General features: G+C 42.6%; 1 protein-coding gene across 2 annotated transcripts in view; it reads right to left on the bottom strand.

The window, feature by feature from the left end:
• Positions 1–4,102: 4,102 nt before the first annotated feature.
• LOC105923203 overlaps positions 4,103–20,579 on the bottom strand; it is a 45,726-nt gene continuing 29,249 nt past the window's right edge. For both annotated transcript variants that reach the window (XR_004933075.1, XM_021314601.2), the window contains one exon: positions 4,103–6,910. The gene's annotated coding sequence lies outside the window, so the exon portion shown is untranslated. The remainder of the gene's footprint in view (positions 6,911–20,579) is intronic.

Here is a 20,579-nt window from a genome sequence, read left to right as displayed (position 1 = left end):
TGTGCATATACAGTGGTATTACTTTTAAAATGGACACATCTTGAGAAACCTTTTAAATTCACAGAAAAGATAAGAAAGTATTTATTGGCAGTAACAATACATTTTTACTGCTAATCTTTAGCAGTAGAAAAAGAAAAACACTGAAAATTAAGCCATGTGTGGAGGATAGAGGCCTTTCAATAGAGAACTGGAGAAACACACTATGGCAAAGAAGTCACTTATACCTTTTGTTTGATCAGAAAAATGCAGCTGCTCCACATCTTCCAGTCTTCTGTCTTTCTGAAACAACCTGCACTGTACAAAAACAAGCACATTTGGTTTCGATTGTTACTTGAACTTACTGATAAAATCAATAAAAAATATTTGCAGACAAAACATTTTTTGTTTTTTTACATTTCTTATCTTGGTGTGCAGTTACACACATTATTTAGAATTTAATATTAATGAAAGAGAGAGAGAGAGAGAGAGAGAGAGAGAGAGTCAAAGAAAGTGAGAGAGAGGGAAAGCGAGAGAGAGTCAGAGAAAGTAAGAGAGAGAGAGAGAGAGAGAGAGAGAGAGACATATAATGGCATGACATATATTTTGAGATACTATCTCATTATAATGAGATAACTTTTTTTTTTTAACAGAATGGCGGAAATGGGCTTCCATAGAAAAGAGAGACTTCAATAACAAAGTCTGTTTTTTCCACTTTAAATATCCGACCCAAATTAAATTGATACACTTAAGAGATTAACATGGCTTGAACGAAAATATTTCAGCTTTGTTAGAAAATTGGAACTGGTAATAAGCTTTACATAAACCTTGTTGAGTTTACCGTTTTACAAAATTAGGCACAGATCCTATTACTTGTTTTTTAGCCCTAAAGTAATATAACATTACTGAGATCTTATTGCTTGTAATAATAATGATTAATCACAAACCAGTCCATGTGAAGGAAGTTTAGATATACATGATCTTTGATTTAAATTGATGTAAAAAAAAAAGGTGCATTGGCTTTGAACAAAACTGTGTGGAACTAAATATGGTTACTTTTTCTAAGGGTTTTCTATTCATTTATTTTATTTCTTTTTACTTGGAATTGGAATGCAACTAATGAGAAATTTTGAAAAGCGTCAGAATATCAGGAAGGCCACATTAAACGCGTCATCAGTTACAAAATTATCTGATGTTATCCAGTTATGCTGAGCTGAGGCGAACCTCAGAGGGACAGTATAACCTGAGAAGGACAAAAGATACCCATCCAGGTGGGTGAGCGCCCGCTGCAGCAGGTAGATGACAGCATCCTCAACTCCGATGTTGAGCCGGTAATCAAACTGCAGTGGGTCCAGGGTAGGGCTCACCACGGTGTGCAGGTGTGCTCGGATGAGGCACTCCATGGTCTTCATCAGGTGGGAGGTCAGGGTGACTGGTCTGAAGTGGGCTGGTTCCCTGGCGTGCGGTGTTTTGGGAACCGGTACCACACAGGAGGTCTTCTACAAGGTGGGGACCACCCCCTGGCTGAGGCTCAGGTTGTAGATGTAGCTGCGGACCTCACAGAGTTCATCAGCACAGGTCCTCAGCAGCCTAGGGGGGATGCCGTCCGGTCCTGAGGCTTTCCTCTGTTTAAGCCTCATCAGCTGACCTCTCACCTGTATTGGTGTAAGTGGAACTTTTGAATTCCTTTTGATGCAAATTGCACATGTTTTAAGAGTGTTTCCTAAAATGTTTAAATGTAAAATATGCAGTGGAATTTAAAAAAAACTACCTCAGTTTTATGTTGCACTTATTTTATATTTTGTATAGTATTTAAGAGAGTGTACTTTTTTTTCAAAAACCTGTTTTAGGTGATTTTTATTTTTGTATCATAAAAAATGTTTCACTTTGCAAAATTGTACTTTTCCATGTTGATGTTTTACATAATATGCCCCATTACTCAAATTTAGAAAGTGTCCCTTTAATAAAAAAAAAAGAAGCCAGTTGTAGGTTATTCAAAAAAATTGTTGTTTTCTTTTCACAAAACTGTGTCTGTGAAAGCCACAGCAATAAATAAAACCTTTTGGGCTTTACCATTAAAACATTTGTTGTGTTAAGCAATTTTTTAATTTTTTTTCCATCAACCTTGAATGCATGTATTGTTCGACGCAGATGTGGAAGTTGTAAAAAGCATTAGCCATAAATAAATGCTCAACAGAAGATTTATTAGACTTAATAAGGCATTGTTCTCACTTTAGATCTGGTAGCTTCAAAAAGCATAGTTAGCTGTTAACAAGTGTATAGTTAACTGGTAATAAGGGCATAATAAAGTACATTTTGAAAAATCATGCAAAAAATATATGTTCTTAAAGGCATAACAATGCACAGTAAAAGATTTCTCAGCCTTAATAAGACATTATTCTTGCTTTAGATCCGGTACCTGCAAAAAGCACAGTTAAATGTAAGTGCATAGCATACTTTGTAAGTGCAAAGTATATATATATATATATATATATATATATATATATATATATATATATATATATCCATCTATCCATCCATTTTCCAAACCGCTTAATCCCTCATGGGGTCGCGGGGGGTTGCTGGTGCCTATCTCCAGCATTCATATATATATATATATATATATATATATATATATATATATATATATACAAACAGTGCTTCCTGGACTTTATCCCTTGCAGACTGCATTGATACATATTGGTACAATAATATTAATATGGATGGAAACAACTTTTTGGGTGCATGAATGTGAATGAGTGTGAGTGGGGGTCAGGGGAGGGAGAGAGGGAGGGAGGTTTTTGGGTTGGTACACTAACTGTGTAAGTATATCCTGTGCTGTGTTTTATGTTGATTTAATAAAAAACAACAACAACAGTATATTCCAAATATTTTGTATTTATCATGTCTTGCCATACCAATATATATATATATATATATATATATATATATATATATATATATATATATATATATATATATATATATTTATTTATTTATATATATATATATCCATCCATCAATTTTCCCTTTTGGGGTCGCGAGAGGACTATAATGCTTACGTGTCCCAGCTGACATGTTTATCCAATCAGTCGTTCCGTCCAATCTAAGTATGTCAGGCTCTGGCCTCCGGAATCCGTTCATCTGCAATCTCCAAGGAAACCGATAATGCAGTCCCGTCTCTGGGGTCACATGATCTCTTACATATTGTAGCCTATTTGCTAAGTAGTAGTAGTAGTAGTAGTTAGGCAGATCTCGTCCCCCTTTATCTTTAGTCTTCTGTAGCATCTTTAAGCTGATACGGGGTGGTTTATCTTTCCAAAGAAAATTTAGAGATGGAGGATTTGAGCGATTTAAACCAGTCAAATGGTGGTTTATTGGGGATTATTGAGAATAAGTAATTAATTCTAGCTAAAACCATAATTTTAATCGAAACAACCCTACCCATATTGGAGGCTCTTATACAATAAAGTGAGATTGTTAGCGATTTCCATCCTTCAAGGTCCTCTTCTATCTTTTTTAAAAGTAGGATGTGGTCAAGTTTTGGTAAATCTGGTCACTGTCTTTAAAATCATGAGAACCAAATGAATCATCTGTTGTATGCAACACATACTAGGTCAGAAATGCTCCATCTTAGCAAACTAATCATGGGGAATTTGTCCATCGGCTCCTCACTTCCAACGTCAGCATTATTAGCTGGTGTCTTCAAAGCAAGCAAACAGTTAGCTATGAATGTTATGGCAATAGTACACAGTATCTAACAGAAAACAATTTAACTACTAAAATAATCCACTGTGTGGTGAAAATACCCACCCCACCAATGAGTTGTCACACATGAAGGACAGAACGAAAAGTACTTACATTTGGCAGATCTTGGAGCTTCACACCTACTATTCCAACCATCTGCTGGGTTAATCATGCATGGACCAAATGGAAGACATTTCAAGGTTTTCCCATTATTAATGGGTTGGTGGGAAGTGCCTACAAAACCCTTGCAACGTATTGGTATATAATAACACTCACTCAATATATACAGTGGTTTGACTACATGAATAAAATATATATATTTTGTTCATTATTTGTAATGATTATGGATGGACCCAAGGAATACCCGAAAACAAGTGAGTAAAACTTAAACAGTTTATTAAAGATGGTGGCGGCGCGGACCCCCCTGGTTTGTGCGGCAGCACACAGCCTCTGGCGGTTCCTGAAGGCAGAGTGGTGGGTTAGTGACCAACGGGGCACAGAGGGAATATTACTCGGAGCTGCGTCACTAACCTGGGGTACGATGACGGCTTGTTTAGCAGCGTCTGGTTTACAGGAAGCAGCAGAGTCCGTGAAGGGGTTATCCAATTCCTTATCCAGGTCCAGTCCAGGTCTTGGGCAGGGGGGAGATCCGTTTTATCCAGCAGAGGTATCCAAGGGAGAATCCAAAGAACGGGTCCAGGTCCAGATCCAATCCAAATCCAAATCCAATCCAGAAGCACAACAGACAAAAAGGGGCAAGCAATCTCCGTAATTTACAGGCTGGCAGGGTCCGAAACACAGGTGGGCAGTCCAAATCTCTGAGGCTGACGAACAGGACTCAGGCAGGCAGACAAATCCAAAAGGGCTCAGGCTGGCTCAAAAAACAATGGCAAAACAGGTCGACAGGCAGACAGGCAGACAGACAGATTCTCAGGAAGATGGCTGGAAGTTCTCACCGTAAGGCTCGAGACGTTCTGGCACTGGAGACTGCACTGCGCAGAGCTTATAAGCAGGTAGAGGCGGAGACAATCGCAGGTGCGCTGATTGCAATTAGCAGCTCCAGTGCCAGAAACGTTACATTATTACTTATTAAATCATAGTTCTCCCTGGATTATAATATTTTATTGTAGGAATTACCACAGTTGATTTAATACATTTTACTACCACAAAATGTCGTTTTTATCAGTGTGCAACTGTGCATTATAGTGTTGAAAATATTGCATTCAGGGGTTCTGCATGAACAGAGGGCTGATGCAAGTATGTTTAAAGGAGCTACATCTGCCCCTTTTTGCTGTGACACCATCTTGGGGGGTAGATCGGTTGAGCTACTGCTGTCAACTTTATCTTATAGATGATAAGATATAATGAAATACATTGACTCATTGGAGTGCTGTGACATTACACAAGATTATATTTTCTTCCTTTTTGCCCACTGTGTCTTTAAATAAGTATGTATAAGTATGTATAAGGCAATGTTTAGTTGCTTATGTTTTAGTCAAATTACGTTTTGAGAGAAGGGGTGGGTTACATAAGATTTTTCTTCCTTTTACTCCTTTTCATTAAATTTCTTTGTTCATATCAACTGTGTATTTTAGTCATTGAATGAAATACATTTCTAAATAAATAAACACATTTGACCACAATTTGATTACATATATGTTTTTATTACTTTTTCTTGCCTTCATTATTATAATCACAATGTGTTTGTTTAACATTTTTCCTCTGATGATGTTTCTGTGAAAAGATTAAATGCAGACACAAACGTGAATGATTTGAGAATTGTGTTGCTTTCATCAAGGAAAAGCTACACACATGACACACATTCCATTTTGCTTTCTCTGGTCATTCACATACAATGTGGTGTCCACCAGATGGAGGGTGCATGTGAGAATCTTCCTGCCCAAGTATTTGATGGGTGTTATTACACAGTTGTTTAAATTGTTTGGAAATGACAACATAATTTTGATTTCTTTTTTATGAAGCAGTTATTCAGTGTTTGATGTGTCACATTATTCTCTATTTCTTAAAAGGTTTCCATGTAATGTTTGTTTGATTGCCCACAACTTGTCAATGTTAATCATTATTATTAAATTTTTAACACATCCATTTTCAAAACATTGTCGATCCTACATGAAACAAGTTTAATTTATGATTGAAAGGCTGAACTGTTATGGGAACCTCTTCTGTTTCAGTCCAACCGCTCAGAGTAGCTCTACTCTGAAACATTACTGGTGGAAAAGGGTGCCTGGCAGAAAGCAGCTGCACTATGACTATGCACTGTAACACTCTCACACTACTTCCACCTTCAGTAGAACACCAGGGTTACAGTTTATTGGTCTTCATCTGGTCAACAGAACATGAAGCTGCAACAGTGAAGCTGTACACAAGCATCAACAGAACAAACTGTACTTCTTGGGGAAGCGTAGGTCCTTTAGTGTATGCAGTAAGCTGCTAAATATCTTCTACAAGTCTGTTGTGAAGAGTCTTCTTCTTCTTCTGCCATTATCTGTAGTTGCAGCTTCCAGAGCCAGTGACTTGCTGCTCAACAAGCAGGTAAAGAAGGCCCTTTCTGTTCTGGGGACTTCATTGGAATCCCCTATGAAAAAAGATTCTTCACAAAGGGAAGCACAGTACAAACAATCCTAAGCATTCTCTTCACAAGACTTTCATGTGGCAACAGTGTATTCAGTCAGAGCCTTTTTCAAATTAGCTGTAATCCTGACCCCTACCGGACATCTTTACTGACCAAAGCTATCATCATCTGCAACAACTCCTTCAAGAATCTTGGATGATATAGGTTTCAACAATATTTAATGTTTATAAGATTTGAGCTTTCCTTTTTTTTAACCATGGGGTTAAAACACTACTGAAATTTTAAATAAGCAAGTCTTGGAATTCACACAAAAAGTACATCTGTATTGTAATTTAATACACTTCATAAACTAAACAATTTGTGCAAAATAAAATCAGATTTAAGGTCAAGCCAATGAGAAAAACTTTTGGAAAAAAAAATGACAGCAAAAACATTTCAGCAACATTTTTCAAAATGTTTTATATTATCATTCTTGTTCAGTGTATTTTATTTTTAAACCCCAAACCAGAAGCAGCTCCATTCAAGTTTGTCCTCGGAACAGCACCAACTATACACAACTTGGCCTTTTCTCCTGTCTTTATAGGGCTGCCTAGTCTGTAGGAGAAGGGAAAAAGGGGAAAGGAGTTTTACCACATGAGTTTATGTAGGGCAGCAGCTTTAGAAGCTCACACAGATGAAGACATCCTGAGACTAATCCAGTTGAGATTAAGCCTGGTGTTGTACATCCAGGAGGTGATTTAGTTGTATTATTACGACACAGTATGCTTCTTGTTCTAAATTTAAAAACTAGGTCTAATTTGTTTTGTAACGTCAGATCTCCAAAAACATCTCCATATAGTTAACATTTCAGGATATACAACTCTCCAAAGATTTAAAATGCATTCCTAATTTCAAAGCTACTTTAAATAATCCGATAATCATAGCAATAGACGGACACATATCACAATTTCAACTCAAAGGTAAATTATGGGATGGAATTTTTACCATTTGTTTCAAATAAAGTTTGTGTAATGACAAAATGTAAACAGAATCTATAAGTTCATAAGTACTGTATATTGTAGTAGGTATAGTAGGTGATTTCTTGCAGTATGATATTTCTTGGTGCACAGACAGTCACCCAAGTTTAAATTCAATTCAATTAAATTTTATTTATGTAGCGCCAATTCATGAAACATGTCATCTCGAGGCACTTTACAAAGTCAAATCAATCATATTATACAGATTGGTCAAAAATTTTCTATATAAGGAAACCAGTTGATTACTTCAAAGTCCCGACAAGCAGCATTCCCTCCTGGAGAAGCGTAGAACTACAGGGAGAGTAATCTGCATTGTCCATGGCTTTGCAGCAATCCCTCATACTGAGCAAGCATAGGGCGACAGTGGAAAGAAAAACCACCCATTAGTGGGAAGGAAAAACCTCCAGCAGAACCGGGCTCAGTATGAATGGTCATCTGACTCGACCGACTGGGGGTTACAGAAGACAGAGCAGAGACACAACAAGACAGACAAAAAAGCACAGAAGCACACATTGATCCAGTAATCTGTTGTACATTAGATGGTAATAGTGGTGATCTGTCTTCTCTGGATGATGTCACAGTTAACAGAACGTCAGACCAGGTATACCTACTATGAAGAAAAAAGAGAACAAAAAGTTAAAAGCTGAAATGACAACAGTCATTTCAATGTAATGCAATGCAAATCTGGAGAACAGTAGAAATCAGTAGAGTGAGAAAATTAGACCCTGATGTCCTCCAGTAGCCTAAGCCTATAGCAGCATAACTATAGAGGTAGCTCAGGGTAACATGAGCCACTCTAACTATAAGCTTTCTCAAAAAGGAAAGTTTTAAGTTTAGTCTTAAAAGTAGACGGGGTGTCTGCCTCACGGACCAAACCTGGGAGTTGGTTCCACAGGAGAGGAGCCTGATAGCTAAAGGATCTGCCTCCCAATCTACTTTTAGAGACTCTAGGAACCACCAGTAGACTTGAAGTCTGAGAGCGAAGTGCTCTGTTAGGAATATATGGGGTAATCAGAGCTCTGATATATGATGGAGCTTGATTATTAAGGGCTTTATACGTTAGAAGAAGAATTTTAAATTCTATTCTTGATTTAACAGGAAGCCAGTGAAGGGAAGCTAAAACTGGAGAAATATGATCCCTCTTATTGATTTTCATCAGAACTCTTGCTGCAGCATCAGCTGAAGACTTTGAACTGCATTTTGTGGATTTCCTGATAGTAAAGAATAGGGGGTTTTCAGCTGACGTCACGCTCAGGTGACTACTCAGCGCGTCCGCCATATTGGGTGGCAGTCGTTTCGCACCGTTGACCTGCATTGTATGACGCCTTAGGCAGTATTGGAAGTGAACAATGGGGAAAACGTGTTTAATGGTTGGTTGCACGGCCCGTGGAGGTGGAGATCAACGCTTTCTATCGCCTACCAGCCGTAATAGTGAATCAGTGTGAAAAAAAAAAGAGCTGTCTGAACAACGCCGTCACCTATGGCTGACACGGATATCCAGGTCCGATTTGGACGGTGTTAAGCTGGAATACGCCAGAGTCTGCGGTGCTCACTTTGTCACAGGTAATTAACTGTTAAGTATTTAAAACATATAAGAAGAATATATTAATAATAGGGCTTGGGCGTTATGACTTATTACTTTCCACGGCTGTCGTGTTGACTGCCTCCGCCGCCTCTACTGCCTATTACTACCGCATACTGTACTCCCTCTCTCAGCCGTGTTTTAATTTGATTAATTTCACCTTAACTTGATTTCAACCATGGTAAACCGTTGCTGTATTGTGGGCTGTAACAGCGCAACACATGATCGCCATGGGAAAAACATAGAAACAGATTAATTTTCCACCGCTTTCCTGCCTGGAGGCGCAACCACGGAGAACAACTGTTAGCGATAACAAAGAGTCGTCGGCTCGCTTGGATCGCGGCTGTAAGTCGACCGATCATAACTTTCCACAGTATCCCGATGTCAATGAGAGTGTGTTCTAAACGTTTGAAACACATAGCAGCAAGTTAAAAGTACATTACATGCGCGAGTTGTTGTTAGCGCTAACGGTTAGCATGTGCTAACCCGGCTGAGCGCAGCTTACCTTTGAACGAGTTACAGAGATAAAGAGATCGTCGGCTCGCTTGGATCGCGGCTGTAAGTCGACCGATCATAACTTTCCACAGTATCCCGATGTCAATGAGAGTGTGTTCTAAACGTTTGAAACACATAGCAGCAAGTTAAAAGTACATTACATGCGCGAGTGGTTGTTAGCGCTAACGGTTAGCATGAGCCAGAGCCCGGCTGAGCGCAGCTTACCTTTGAACGAGTTACAGAGATAAAGAGATCTTCGGCTCGCTTGGATCGCGGCTGTAAGACCGAACATAACTTTCCACAGTATCCCGATGTCAATGAGAGTGTGTTCTAAACGTTTGAAACACATAGCAGCAAGTTAAAAGTACATTACATGCGCGAGTGGTTGTTAGCGCTAACGGTTAGCATGAGCCAGAGCCCGGCTGAGCGCAGCTTACCTTTGAACGAGTTACAGAGATAAAGAGATCTTCGGCTCGCTTGGATCGCGGCTGTAAGACCGAACATAACTTTCCACAGTATCCCGATGTCAATGAGAGTGTGTTCTAAACGTTTGAAACACATAGCAGCAAGTTAAAAGTACATTACATGCGCGAGTGGTTGTTAGCGCTAACGGTTAGCATGTGCTAACCCGGCTGAGCGCAGCTTACCTTTGAACGAGTTACAGAGATAAAGAGATCGTCGGCTCGCTTGGATCGCGGCTGTAAGTCGACCGATCATAACTTTCCACAGTATCCCGATGTCAATGAGAGTGTGTTCTAAACGTTTGAAACACATAGCAGCAAGTTAAAAGTACATTACATGCGCGAGTGGTTGTTAGCGCTAACGGTTAGCATGAGCCAGAGCCCGGCTGAGCGCAGCTTACCTTTGAACGAGTTACAGAGATAAAGAGATCTTCGGCTCGCTTGGATCGCGGCTGTAAGACCGAACATAACTTTCCACAGTATCCCGATGTCAATGAGAGTGTGTTCTAAACGTTTGAAACACATAGCAGCAAGTTAAAAGTACATTACATGCGCGAGTGGTTGTTAGCGCTAACGGTTAGCATGTGCTAACCCGTCTGTACGCAGCTTACCTTTGAACGAGTTGCTGTGTTCCCACTGTTTGCTGGCTTTATGATCTGCAGCTCCTACCGGCGCCAATACGGTAAATACAACTTAATTTTGCACTGGTCATTGTTCTGCTTAAATAATTAAAGCCGCGAGCGGCGTCGATCGGCCTTGCAGCCAAGCGCCTTCGCGCACCGCCCGCCGGGGCGGGCGGTGCAACACATTTGCGTCGGATTGTTTACATTTTTACCATCTTATTAAAACTCACCCGTCCACGTATGATGGCGATTTCCTTGATGTACATAACCAGATGTGAACTGGTTGTGAGCCTCTAGATCCTTGTAAGCTCTCATTTCCTCAAGAGTGTGCAGAGGGTTTTCACTGAACACCAGGTAATGCACTATGTCGCCGTGCTCTACATTTGGCCAATCATCTGGATTACGGCTAAACAAGGCACCGTGGAGGGCATACAGGTCCATATGGTCGATCACGGAACATTTCCTCAGATATACGTCCTTATCTGGTCGCTCTAGCGTGCTGGCGTACTTATCCATTCGCGATACGATAATACGTGTAAGACAACTAGAGATAAGGAAGTGTGCCACCCAATATGGCGGACCGGAAGTTGGCCAGTGACGTCAGTGAAAACACCCTATTACAATAGTTGTTGAGTTGAATTCATGCCCCGCCCTTCTCTTACTGAGGGTGTCTCCCAACCTGGAGATGGCAGACTCCAGGTGAAGATAATTAAGGGATTAGTTGGGAGATGTTCATTCACTGGGCAGCAAAGAGCACTGTGAGGGTGGCTGGCTGGGTGAAGACACTGCAGGAAAGTTTGTTCCGAAGAGAAGGAGCCGGTGAGCCACAAATTGTTTGAATATAGATTATAAGATTTTAGATTAATTTCTTGTGCATTCAGAGTTGAAATGTTAAAATGTTATGAAATGTTAAAAAAGCAATTATTTAAAGATGTGTTTGAGAAAAGTAAATGAACACTAGCATGTAAATTATCACTGAATAATACTTTAAATATGTCTGGTTTTGGGTTTAAATCCTATGGTATCTTTTGATTCAGGGATAATTTATAGTAATTTCAAGGGTGTTAATCATTATTTTCTGTGTTTATGTTTAAAGGTTTTTCACCTACTACTACTACTACTATTACCACAACTAATGCTACTATTGTTGACTCAACTTTCAAATAAAAGAAAAAAAAAGGAAAGAATCAACATTGGTGTTCTGAGTGAAATCCTGTGAAATCTCTGGAAGCAAGCTGCCTTTTCAAGTGGGGGAAACCTGCAGTTTAAGTCCCAAACGAAAAAGTGGGAACCACTTGTCAATAGTCCAGCCTTGAAGTAACCAATGCATGGACTAGTTTTTCAGCGTCACCCCTGGACTGAATGTTTCTAATTTTGGCGATATTCCTGAGGTGAAAAAAAGGAAACTCTGGAAACCTGTTTAATATGGGATTTAAATGACATGTCTTGGTCGAAAATAACACCAAGATGTTTTACTTTATTACCAGAGGCCAAGTTAATGCCATCCAGATTAAGTGATTGATTAAGAAGTTTATTTTTTGAGGACTCTGGTCCAAAGATTATAACTTCTGTCTTGTCAGAATTTAAATGCAGGAAATTTAAAGTCATCCAGCTTTTGATGTCATCAAGACATGACTGCAGTTGAAGTAACTGATTGGATTCATCAGGATTTATGGATAAATATAGCTGAGTGTCATCAGCATAACAGTGGAAATTAATCCCATGCTGTCTGATAATTTTGCCAATCGGAAGCATATATATAGTAAAGAGAATTGGTCCAAGGACTGAACCCTGTGGTGCTCCACAAGTGACCCTAGAGTTTGAAGATTTAATATTAACATGAACAAACTGGAATCTGTCCGACAGATAAGATTTAATCCAGCCTAATGCTGTTCCCTTAATCCCTACAGTATGCTCAAGTCTTCGTAGGAGAATATTGTGATCAACTGTGTCAAATGCAGCACTGAGATCTAGCAGGACAAGTATAGACACAAGTCCATAAAACACTGGACCTTTTCTATGCCAATGTTAAAGATGTCTACACCTCCGCCTCCCTCCCCTCACTGGGACGCTGAAATCACAACCTCGTCTACCTGCTCCCCCATTACATTCCACTGGTGAGGAGAACAATAGCACAGAAGAAGTCAGTGAAAGTTTGGTCAGATGAGGCCAATGAGAGACTGAGGGATTGTTTCAGAACCACAGACCGGAGCATGTTCCAAAGCTCTCATGGTGATGACATCAACAGCCTGACTGAATGTATCACTGGCTACATGAACTTCTGTGTGGAGAGCATTGTGCCTACACAACAGCTACGGTGCTTTCCAAACAACCCCCCCCCCCCCCCCCCGGGTAACCCCTGAGCTGAAAGTTCTCCTGAACCAGAAGAAAAGGTCTTTCTACTCAGGGGACAGAGAGGAGCAGCGTAGAGCACAGCGAGAGCTCCAGTGGAGGATCAGGGCGGCAAAGAAGGATTATGGGAAGAAAATGGAGGAGCAGCTGCCGCAGAACAACGTCAGGGATGTGTGGAGAGGTCTGAAGAACATCCGGCTTTGGGCAGAGGACCAGCAGGGCTGCAGACAGTGACACCAATTTTGCAGATGAGTTGAACACATTCTTCACCCGGTTTGACTCCCCCCACACTGGCCCCCTCCCTGCCGTCAACTCTCCACATGTCTCCAACCACCAGCCCTCCAGAGATCTACCATCCCCCCACCACCACTCTTATCAACGACCGACCCATCCACACCTTCGGTCCTACCTTCCTCCCCCCTGACAATCACACCAATGCAGGTGAGAGGTCAGCTGACGAGGCTGAAACAGAGGAAAGCCTCTGGACCGGACGGCATCCCTCTAAGACTGCTGAGGACCTATGCAGATGAGCTCTGTGAGGTCCTCAGCTACATCTACCTGAGCCTCAGACTAGGGGAGGTGCCCACCCTGTGGAAGAGCTCCTGTGTGGTACCGGTTCCCAAAATACTGCACGCCAGGGAACCGGCCCACTTCAGACCAGTCACCCTGACCTCCCACCTGATGAAGACCATGGAGCACCTCATCCTTTCACACCTGCGCACTGTGGTGAGCCCCACCCTGGACTCGCTGCAGTTTGCCTACCGGCCCAACATCGGAGTAGAGGATGCCATCATCTACCTGCTGCAGCGGGCACTCACCCACCTGGAGACCACCGGGAGCGCTGTGAGAGTCATGTTCTTTGACTTCTCCAGCGCTTTCAACACCATCAGACCGATGCTGCTTAGGGAGAAGCTGGTGGACGCTGGGGTGGACAAACATCTAGCTGACTGGACCATTGACTACCTCACTGACCACCCTCAGCACGTGCAGCTGCACGGCTGTCAGTCAGAGGTGGCACTCTGCAGCACCGGGGCCCCCAAGGGCACCGTTCTGTCTCCGTTTCTTTTCACCCTTTACACCTCGGACTATACTTACAACACGGACAGCTGCCACCTTCAGAAGTTCTCTGATGACTCGGCCATTGTGGGCTGTATGTCTGAGGGGAACGAGCTGGAGTACCGGTCGGCCATCATGGACTTTGTGGAATGGTGTGAGAAAAACTATCTGTGTTTAAACACCGATAAGACCAAGCAGACTGTGATCGACTTCACTCACCTGTGAACATCCAGGGGCAGGACATAGAAACAGTGGAGAGTTTCAAATATCTGGATGTTCATGTCAACAATAAACTGGACTGGACTCATAACACCCACGCTCTATACAAGAAGGGCCAGAACCGCCTCCACCTCCTGAGGAGGCTGAGGTCCTTTGGAGTGAGCAGGCCTCTGCTTAAGACCTTCTATGACTCTGTGGTGGCCTCAGCCCTCCTCTACGCTGTCGTCTGCTGGGCCCCTGGCAGCACAGAGCGGGACAGAAAGAGACTGAACAAGCTGGTGAGGAAGGCCACTTCTGTCCTGGGCTGCACTCTGGACTCAGTGGAGGAAGTGGCTGAGAGGAGGGTGTTGTCCAAGTTCACATCCATCATGGACAACACCTTCCACCCGCTGCATCAGACTGTAGAGGAGCTGAGCAGCTCCTTTAGTGCCAGACTTAGACATCCTGTCTGTAAAAAGGAGCGCTACCGCAGGTCATTCATTCCTGCTGCTATCAGATTTTACAATGTCCGTCCGTCCGTCCGTTTTCTTCCGCTTATCCGGGGTCGGGTCGCGGGGGTAGCAGCTTCAGTAGGGAGGCCCAGACGTCCCTCTCCCCAGCCACTTGGGCCAGCTCCTCAGGAGGAATCCCAAGGCGTTCCCAGGCCAGCCGGGAGACATAGTCCCTCCAGCGTGTCCTGGGTCTTCCCCTGGGCCTCCTCCCGGTGGGACGTGCCCGGAACATCTCACCAGGGAGGCGTCCAGGAGGCATCCTGACCAGATGCCCGAGCCACCTCAACTGGCTCCTCTCGACGTGGAGGAGCAGCGGCTCTACTCTGAGTCCTCCCCGGATGACTGAGCTCCTCACCCTATCTCTAAGGGAGAGCCCAGACACACTACGGAGAAAACTCATTTCAGCCGCTTGTATCCGGGATCTCGTTCTTTCGGTCACGACCCAAAGCTCGTGACCATAGATGAGGGTAGGAACGTAGATCGACCGGTAAATCGAGAGCTTCGCCTTTTGGCTCAGCTCTCTCTTCACCACAACGGATCGGTACAGCCCCTCCCTGGGCTGCCACCTTACCGTGGTGGAGGGGTTTGAGTGTCCCAATGATCCTAGGATCTATGCTGTCAGGGGCTTTAAGCCCCTAGTAGGGTCACCCAAGGCAGACAGGTCCTAGGTGAGGGACCAGACAAAGCGCAGCCCAAAATGCCCCTTATGATGAATAAGATTAATGGACCTCGTGTTCCCTCGCCCGGACGTGGGTCACCGGGGCCCCACTCTGGAGCCAGGCCTGGAGGTGGGGCACGTTGGCGAGCGTCTGGTGGCCGGGCTTTTGCCCATGGAGCCCGGCCGGGCTCAGCCCGAAGAGGCAACATGGGTCCCCCTTCCAATGGGCTCACCACCTGTCGGAGGGGCCAAAGGGGTCGGGTGCAATGTGCAACGGGTGGCAGTAGAGGGCGGGGACCTTGGCGTTCCGATCCTCGGCTGCAGAAGCTGGCTCTTGGGACGTGGAAAGATTTTACAATGCTGCACTGTAACTGTGACCATAACTGAAATAAGTAATGTGCAATAACTAATGTGCAATAATCTAATTAATACACTGTACTACAACCCGTGCAATAATCCTGATGTAGTGACTTCTGCTGCTATCAACACCTGAACATATGTCAGTACACATGTATGTATGTATGTATGTACAAATGTATACAATGTATATGCACATATATATGCGTAGGTACGTATGTATGTAGGTGTATAGGTATATGTGTATATATATAAGTATGTATATATGTTTATATATATAGATCCCTATGAATATAAATAAGACATCATATGCCCATTCCTATTTCTTTTTGTATTTTTTTTGTATTCTTTTTGATCCATTTAATATATGAAGATTCACTGAATATAACTGAATGCACCTTTCCTACTCTGCACTTTCTTGTATGAGCCAATGTGGCAAGTGAATTTCTCCATTGTGAGATAAATAAAGCCTATCTTATCTTATCTTATTATCTGAGGCCATGAGAATATCATTGGTGACCTGCTATGATGAGCTCTGAAGCCTGACTGAAACTCCTCAAGTAGGTCATTACTTTGTAAATGTTCACAGAGTTGATTAGTAACTAATTTCTCAATAATTTTAGATAAGAAAAGAAGATTAGATATAGGTCTGTAATTTACAAACTCATCTTGATCAAGAGGTTTCTTAAGTGAAGGTTTAATAACAGCTACTTTAAAAGCCTGTGGTACATATCCATTTACTAAGGATTGATTAAACATGTCTAAAATAGGACCACTGATCAAACAGAATACCTCCTTAAACAACTTGGTTGGGATTGGGTCTAACATACAGGTAGAAGGTTTAGATGAAGCTAATATTTTAGACAGCTCAGAAAGCTCTACTGCTTCTAAACAGTTCAGGCACCGCGCAGGTTCTAAAGATTCCTCCAATGCTGCCTCACTTACTGAGGACGAGGTAATCATGTTTGGGATTATTTTATTTTTAATGGAATCAATTTTATTTATGAAGAATCCCATGAAATCATTACTGCTAAGAGCTAAGGGAATGGATGGATCAACAGAGCTATGACTCTGTGTAAGTTTGGCAACTGTACTGAAGAGAAATCTAGGATTATTTTTGTTCTCCTCAATTAATGATGAAAAATATGTTGCTCTAACTCTGCAAAGGGTCTTGTTATACGACAATAGACTTTCCCTCCAGATTAGGTAGGATTCCTCTTGGCCATTTTCTCCCCAATTTTCTAACATTGTGCTTCAAGGAACGCAGTTCTCAATTAAACCAGGGAGCTAGCTTCCTTTGAATAATCACCTTCTTTTTCAAGGGAGCTACATTGTCTAATGCAGAACGCAATTACGAAGTCATACTGTTAACAAGGACTTCTATTTGTGAATGGGAAGAAACAACATTGCTGCTATCTGCAGGGCATTTCTGCAATACTGACGATATTAAAAGGGGGACAGACTCTTTAAAGTTTGATGCAGCATTGTCCGATAATGATGTATTATAATGGAACCCTCTTTTGGGGGTGGAGAACTCAGTTAGATTAAACTCAAATGTTATTAAAAAAATGATCAGATAGGACAGGGTTGTGAGGAAATACTGTTAATTCTTCACAATCAATGCCATATGTCAGTACATGGTCTAAAGTATGGAGCCAAGAGTGTGTCGGTTTATGCACATTTTGAGCAAAACCAATTGAATCTAGGATAGTTTTTAAGGCTACACTAAGGTTATCACATTCTGTGTCAACATGAATGTTAAAATCACCCACTATAATAACCTTGTCAGTGTTTATCACCAAATCAGATAAGAAGTCTGACAGCTGATCCAAAAACTGAGAGTAAGGGCCCGGTGGACAATACAGAGCAACAAACAGAGGTTTGACTGTGGGGCGACTGTGGCTTGATAGGTTGAGTAGTTGTCTGGCAACCAGAAGGTTGTGGGTTCGATTCCAGCTTCCCCTTGCCACATGTCGATGTGCCCTTGGGCAAGGCACTTAACCCCAAGTTGCCTACCGAGCTGCGTCTCGGTGTATAAATGTGTGCGCGTTAGTGAGAGCAACTGGGTGAATGTGGCTATAGTGTACAGCGCTTTGGGTGGTCAGCATGACTGGAAAAGCGCTATATAAGTTCAGTCCAGTCCATTTTATTGCTTTGCAAATTTGGATAAGGGAAACTGAGGGTTAAATGTTCAAAAGAACTGTAGTTATTAATTGGCCCGGGACCAATTAATAAATCAGACTGAAAGATGGTTGTAACTCCTCCTCCTCTTCCCACAGATCTAGGAATGTGGAAATTTGAATAATTGGAGGGAGTTGACTCATTTGTACTAACGTAGTCCTCTTGTAGCCAGGTTTCTGTGAGACAAAATAAATCAATCTGATTATCAGAAATCAATTCATTAACTAACAAAGTCTTTGGAGGGAGAGACCTTATATTTAATATATTTAATGGATAGTAATTTCAGAATCAGAGTCAGAATCAAGTTTACTGCCAAGTAGGTTTGCACTTACAAGGAATTTGACTTGGTGTTGATAGTGCAGACAAAAAAATAAAAATAAAAAATAATAAAAAAAAATATATGTAATCTAGAGCTATATACACAGTAGACTGTGCGTTAATGTAATGCAGACGGTCTGGAGATGCTACGTTGGTGTAGCTTGTAGGTCCTGAATGGGGGAGGGAGAGAGGCGGTGTCAAGTGTCATGGGTGGCTCTTGGCCTTGTTGATCAGGCTGGTAGCGGATGGGGAAAAAACTGTTCTTGTTGCATGTGGTTTTGGTCCTGATGGACCGCAGCCTCCTGCCAGAGGTAAGTGTCAGCCAAAGACTCCTCCCCCACAGAGCACTGAGGCAGGCACTGGGGGACCCAAAACCCCAGCTACTCAAAGGGACCCCCAAAGTAAAAGTGCCCAAGAGGGGCCAACACAGGAAATCTGCCCCCCCCCCCCCCCACCAAGAGAAAAGGAGAGACAGCCCCATGGAAACTCCCAGCCGCCGCAATGCCGAAGCCCCCAGGAGCCGCAAGGGCTCTGCTGGCAGCCAGCTACACTGATGTAGTGGGGGGGCGAAGCACCCACCCGGACCCCCCCTCCCCCCGGACACTGAGTATCACCAATGCACCAGCGGGCCAAGGCGCCAGCCAGCGGAGTGTAGCAGGACGGGGAGATGGGCTCCACACTTAGCGGAGACTTGAGATGTCTTTGGGAGAGGGAGCAGTTCAGACCCAAACCTGACAAGTAAACAAACAGAACCCCCCCCCCCACCAAAAAAATACATATACAGTCTCATTCAATCCTTCCCACCCTGGTGCCCCCACGCACAACACACAGACCAAAAAAAAACAACAACAAAAAAAACGGCATACACACATATACCACTCACATCCCATAATCCCAGGTCCAGGCACCAGCACCCCAATGGGGTACTGGGGATGGGGCCAACATGACCCAAACAGGCCGCTCAACCAGAATCCCCCCTACTCTAAATAACTAACTTTGGGAGTGGAGGCCTGCACAATAAGCTCCCCTCCCCCCCAGAAGTCTTTACCCCCCCAAACAATGCCCTAGATTAGGGGTTCCCAAACTTTTTCAGCCGCGCACCCCCTTCCATGTCCCAACCGGCTTGACGCACCCCTAATCTTCAAAATAAAAAAATTATATATATATATATATATATATATATATATATATATATATATATATATATAATGTGTGTATATATATATATATATATGTGTGTATATATGAGCTGTAGCTGCAGCCCAAACGTCCCATGACAAGCGAGTCAGGGAGCCACACTTTGATAGAGCAGCACAGAGTAATAATAACAGAGTGCCCCATAAAGATGTTATTAATTTTCTGATTGATTCACAGGGGTTACATCCAGCAGGTAAATACGCCCATAGCGACACCCCTCAGCTCTCCTGCAGCCCCACCTCCTGTTTGCTTTCTTCTGTCTGAATACACGATAAAACCGCATCTGTAAAATGAACTGCACCTGTCTGAATCACAATGAAAAGTATTACAGCTCTGTGTGTGAACAGAGTCAAGAAATCGCGTCTATCACCACTAATCCCCCCCCAGCAGCAGCGGTAACGGCAGCGGTGTGTGCGTGACTGCGCGTCAGTGCTCATCACTGGTACAATCGCGGCCCCATGAGCAGCGCTGTTTGTAGGCGCTGCGCGATCGATAGAGACAGTCACTCAATTTACTCTAGTAAATAAAACTTTCGACCCGGATTAAATGTTTCCTCTGCTGACATAAACGACATACAGTCAGAAGAGAAAAAGAGACATTTCTGATTCTCGTTCATTTTCTTCTCCCGGATCCGTTGCGATTCTCTACTCTGTTGCCCCCAATTCCTCACTCCCTCTCCTCCTTAATCACTAACTTTCACCTTAAATGTCTCACCTGCCTGACAGTTTCCCTGGTTTTAGCCTACTGAGCATATTTGCCAGAATGATTGAAGCAGAGACCACAAGTCATGTGCGCATATACAGCACAATGTGGATATTTCATCTTAAAACGGACAGCTTTCACCCCGCCAGTCCCCGAACCACCACTCCTCTCCCTGAAAGCCACACATTTCTTCCGTATAAACCCTAACCTGACTTAAAGAAACCGTATACTGTTGTGTGCAACAGCATTTAGCAATAAAGTCTAATACGGATCATTACAATACATTTTGTTTATTGATTAAATTTACAGTTTTTGATTTCAATCTTTACAAAGAAAATGATTAGGCTGAGTGAAGTCCGAGCTGGGCAGAGGAAGAAGATGCTGGAAACTTCCAGAGGCAGGTAGGTCATGACAATAGTGTGGTCCAAATTATAAATGTATTTTTCCTCTTCATAATGCATTCCACAATTACTGATGACATGGCATACTCAGGCAAAAAAGAGGAAATATTCTTGTTAAACAGTGGAAAAACACAAGTCAATTTACAGAACGATA

This window comes from Fundulus heteroclitus, chromosome 16 (assembly GCF_011125445.2).
Source record: "Fundulus heteroclitus isolate FHET01 chromosome 16, MU-UCD_Fhet_4.1, whole genome shotgun sequence".
Lineage (NCBI taxonomy): Eukaryota > Metazoa > Chordata > Actinopteri > Cyprinodontiformes > Fundulidae > Fundulus > Fundulus heteroclitus.
Note: the sequence above shows the minus strand (reverse complement) of the source record. Positions and strands in the feature narration are given on the sequence as shown.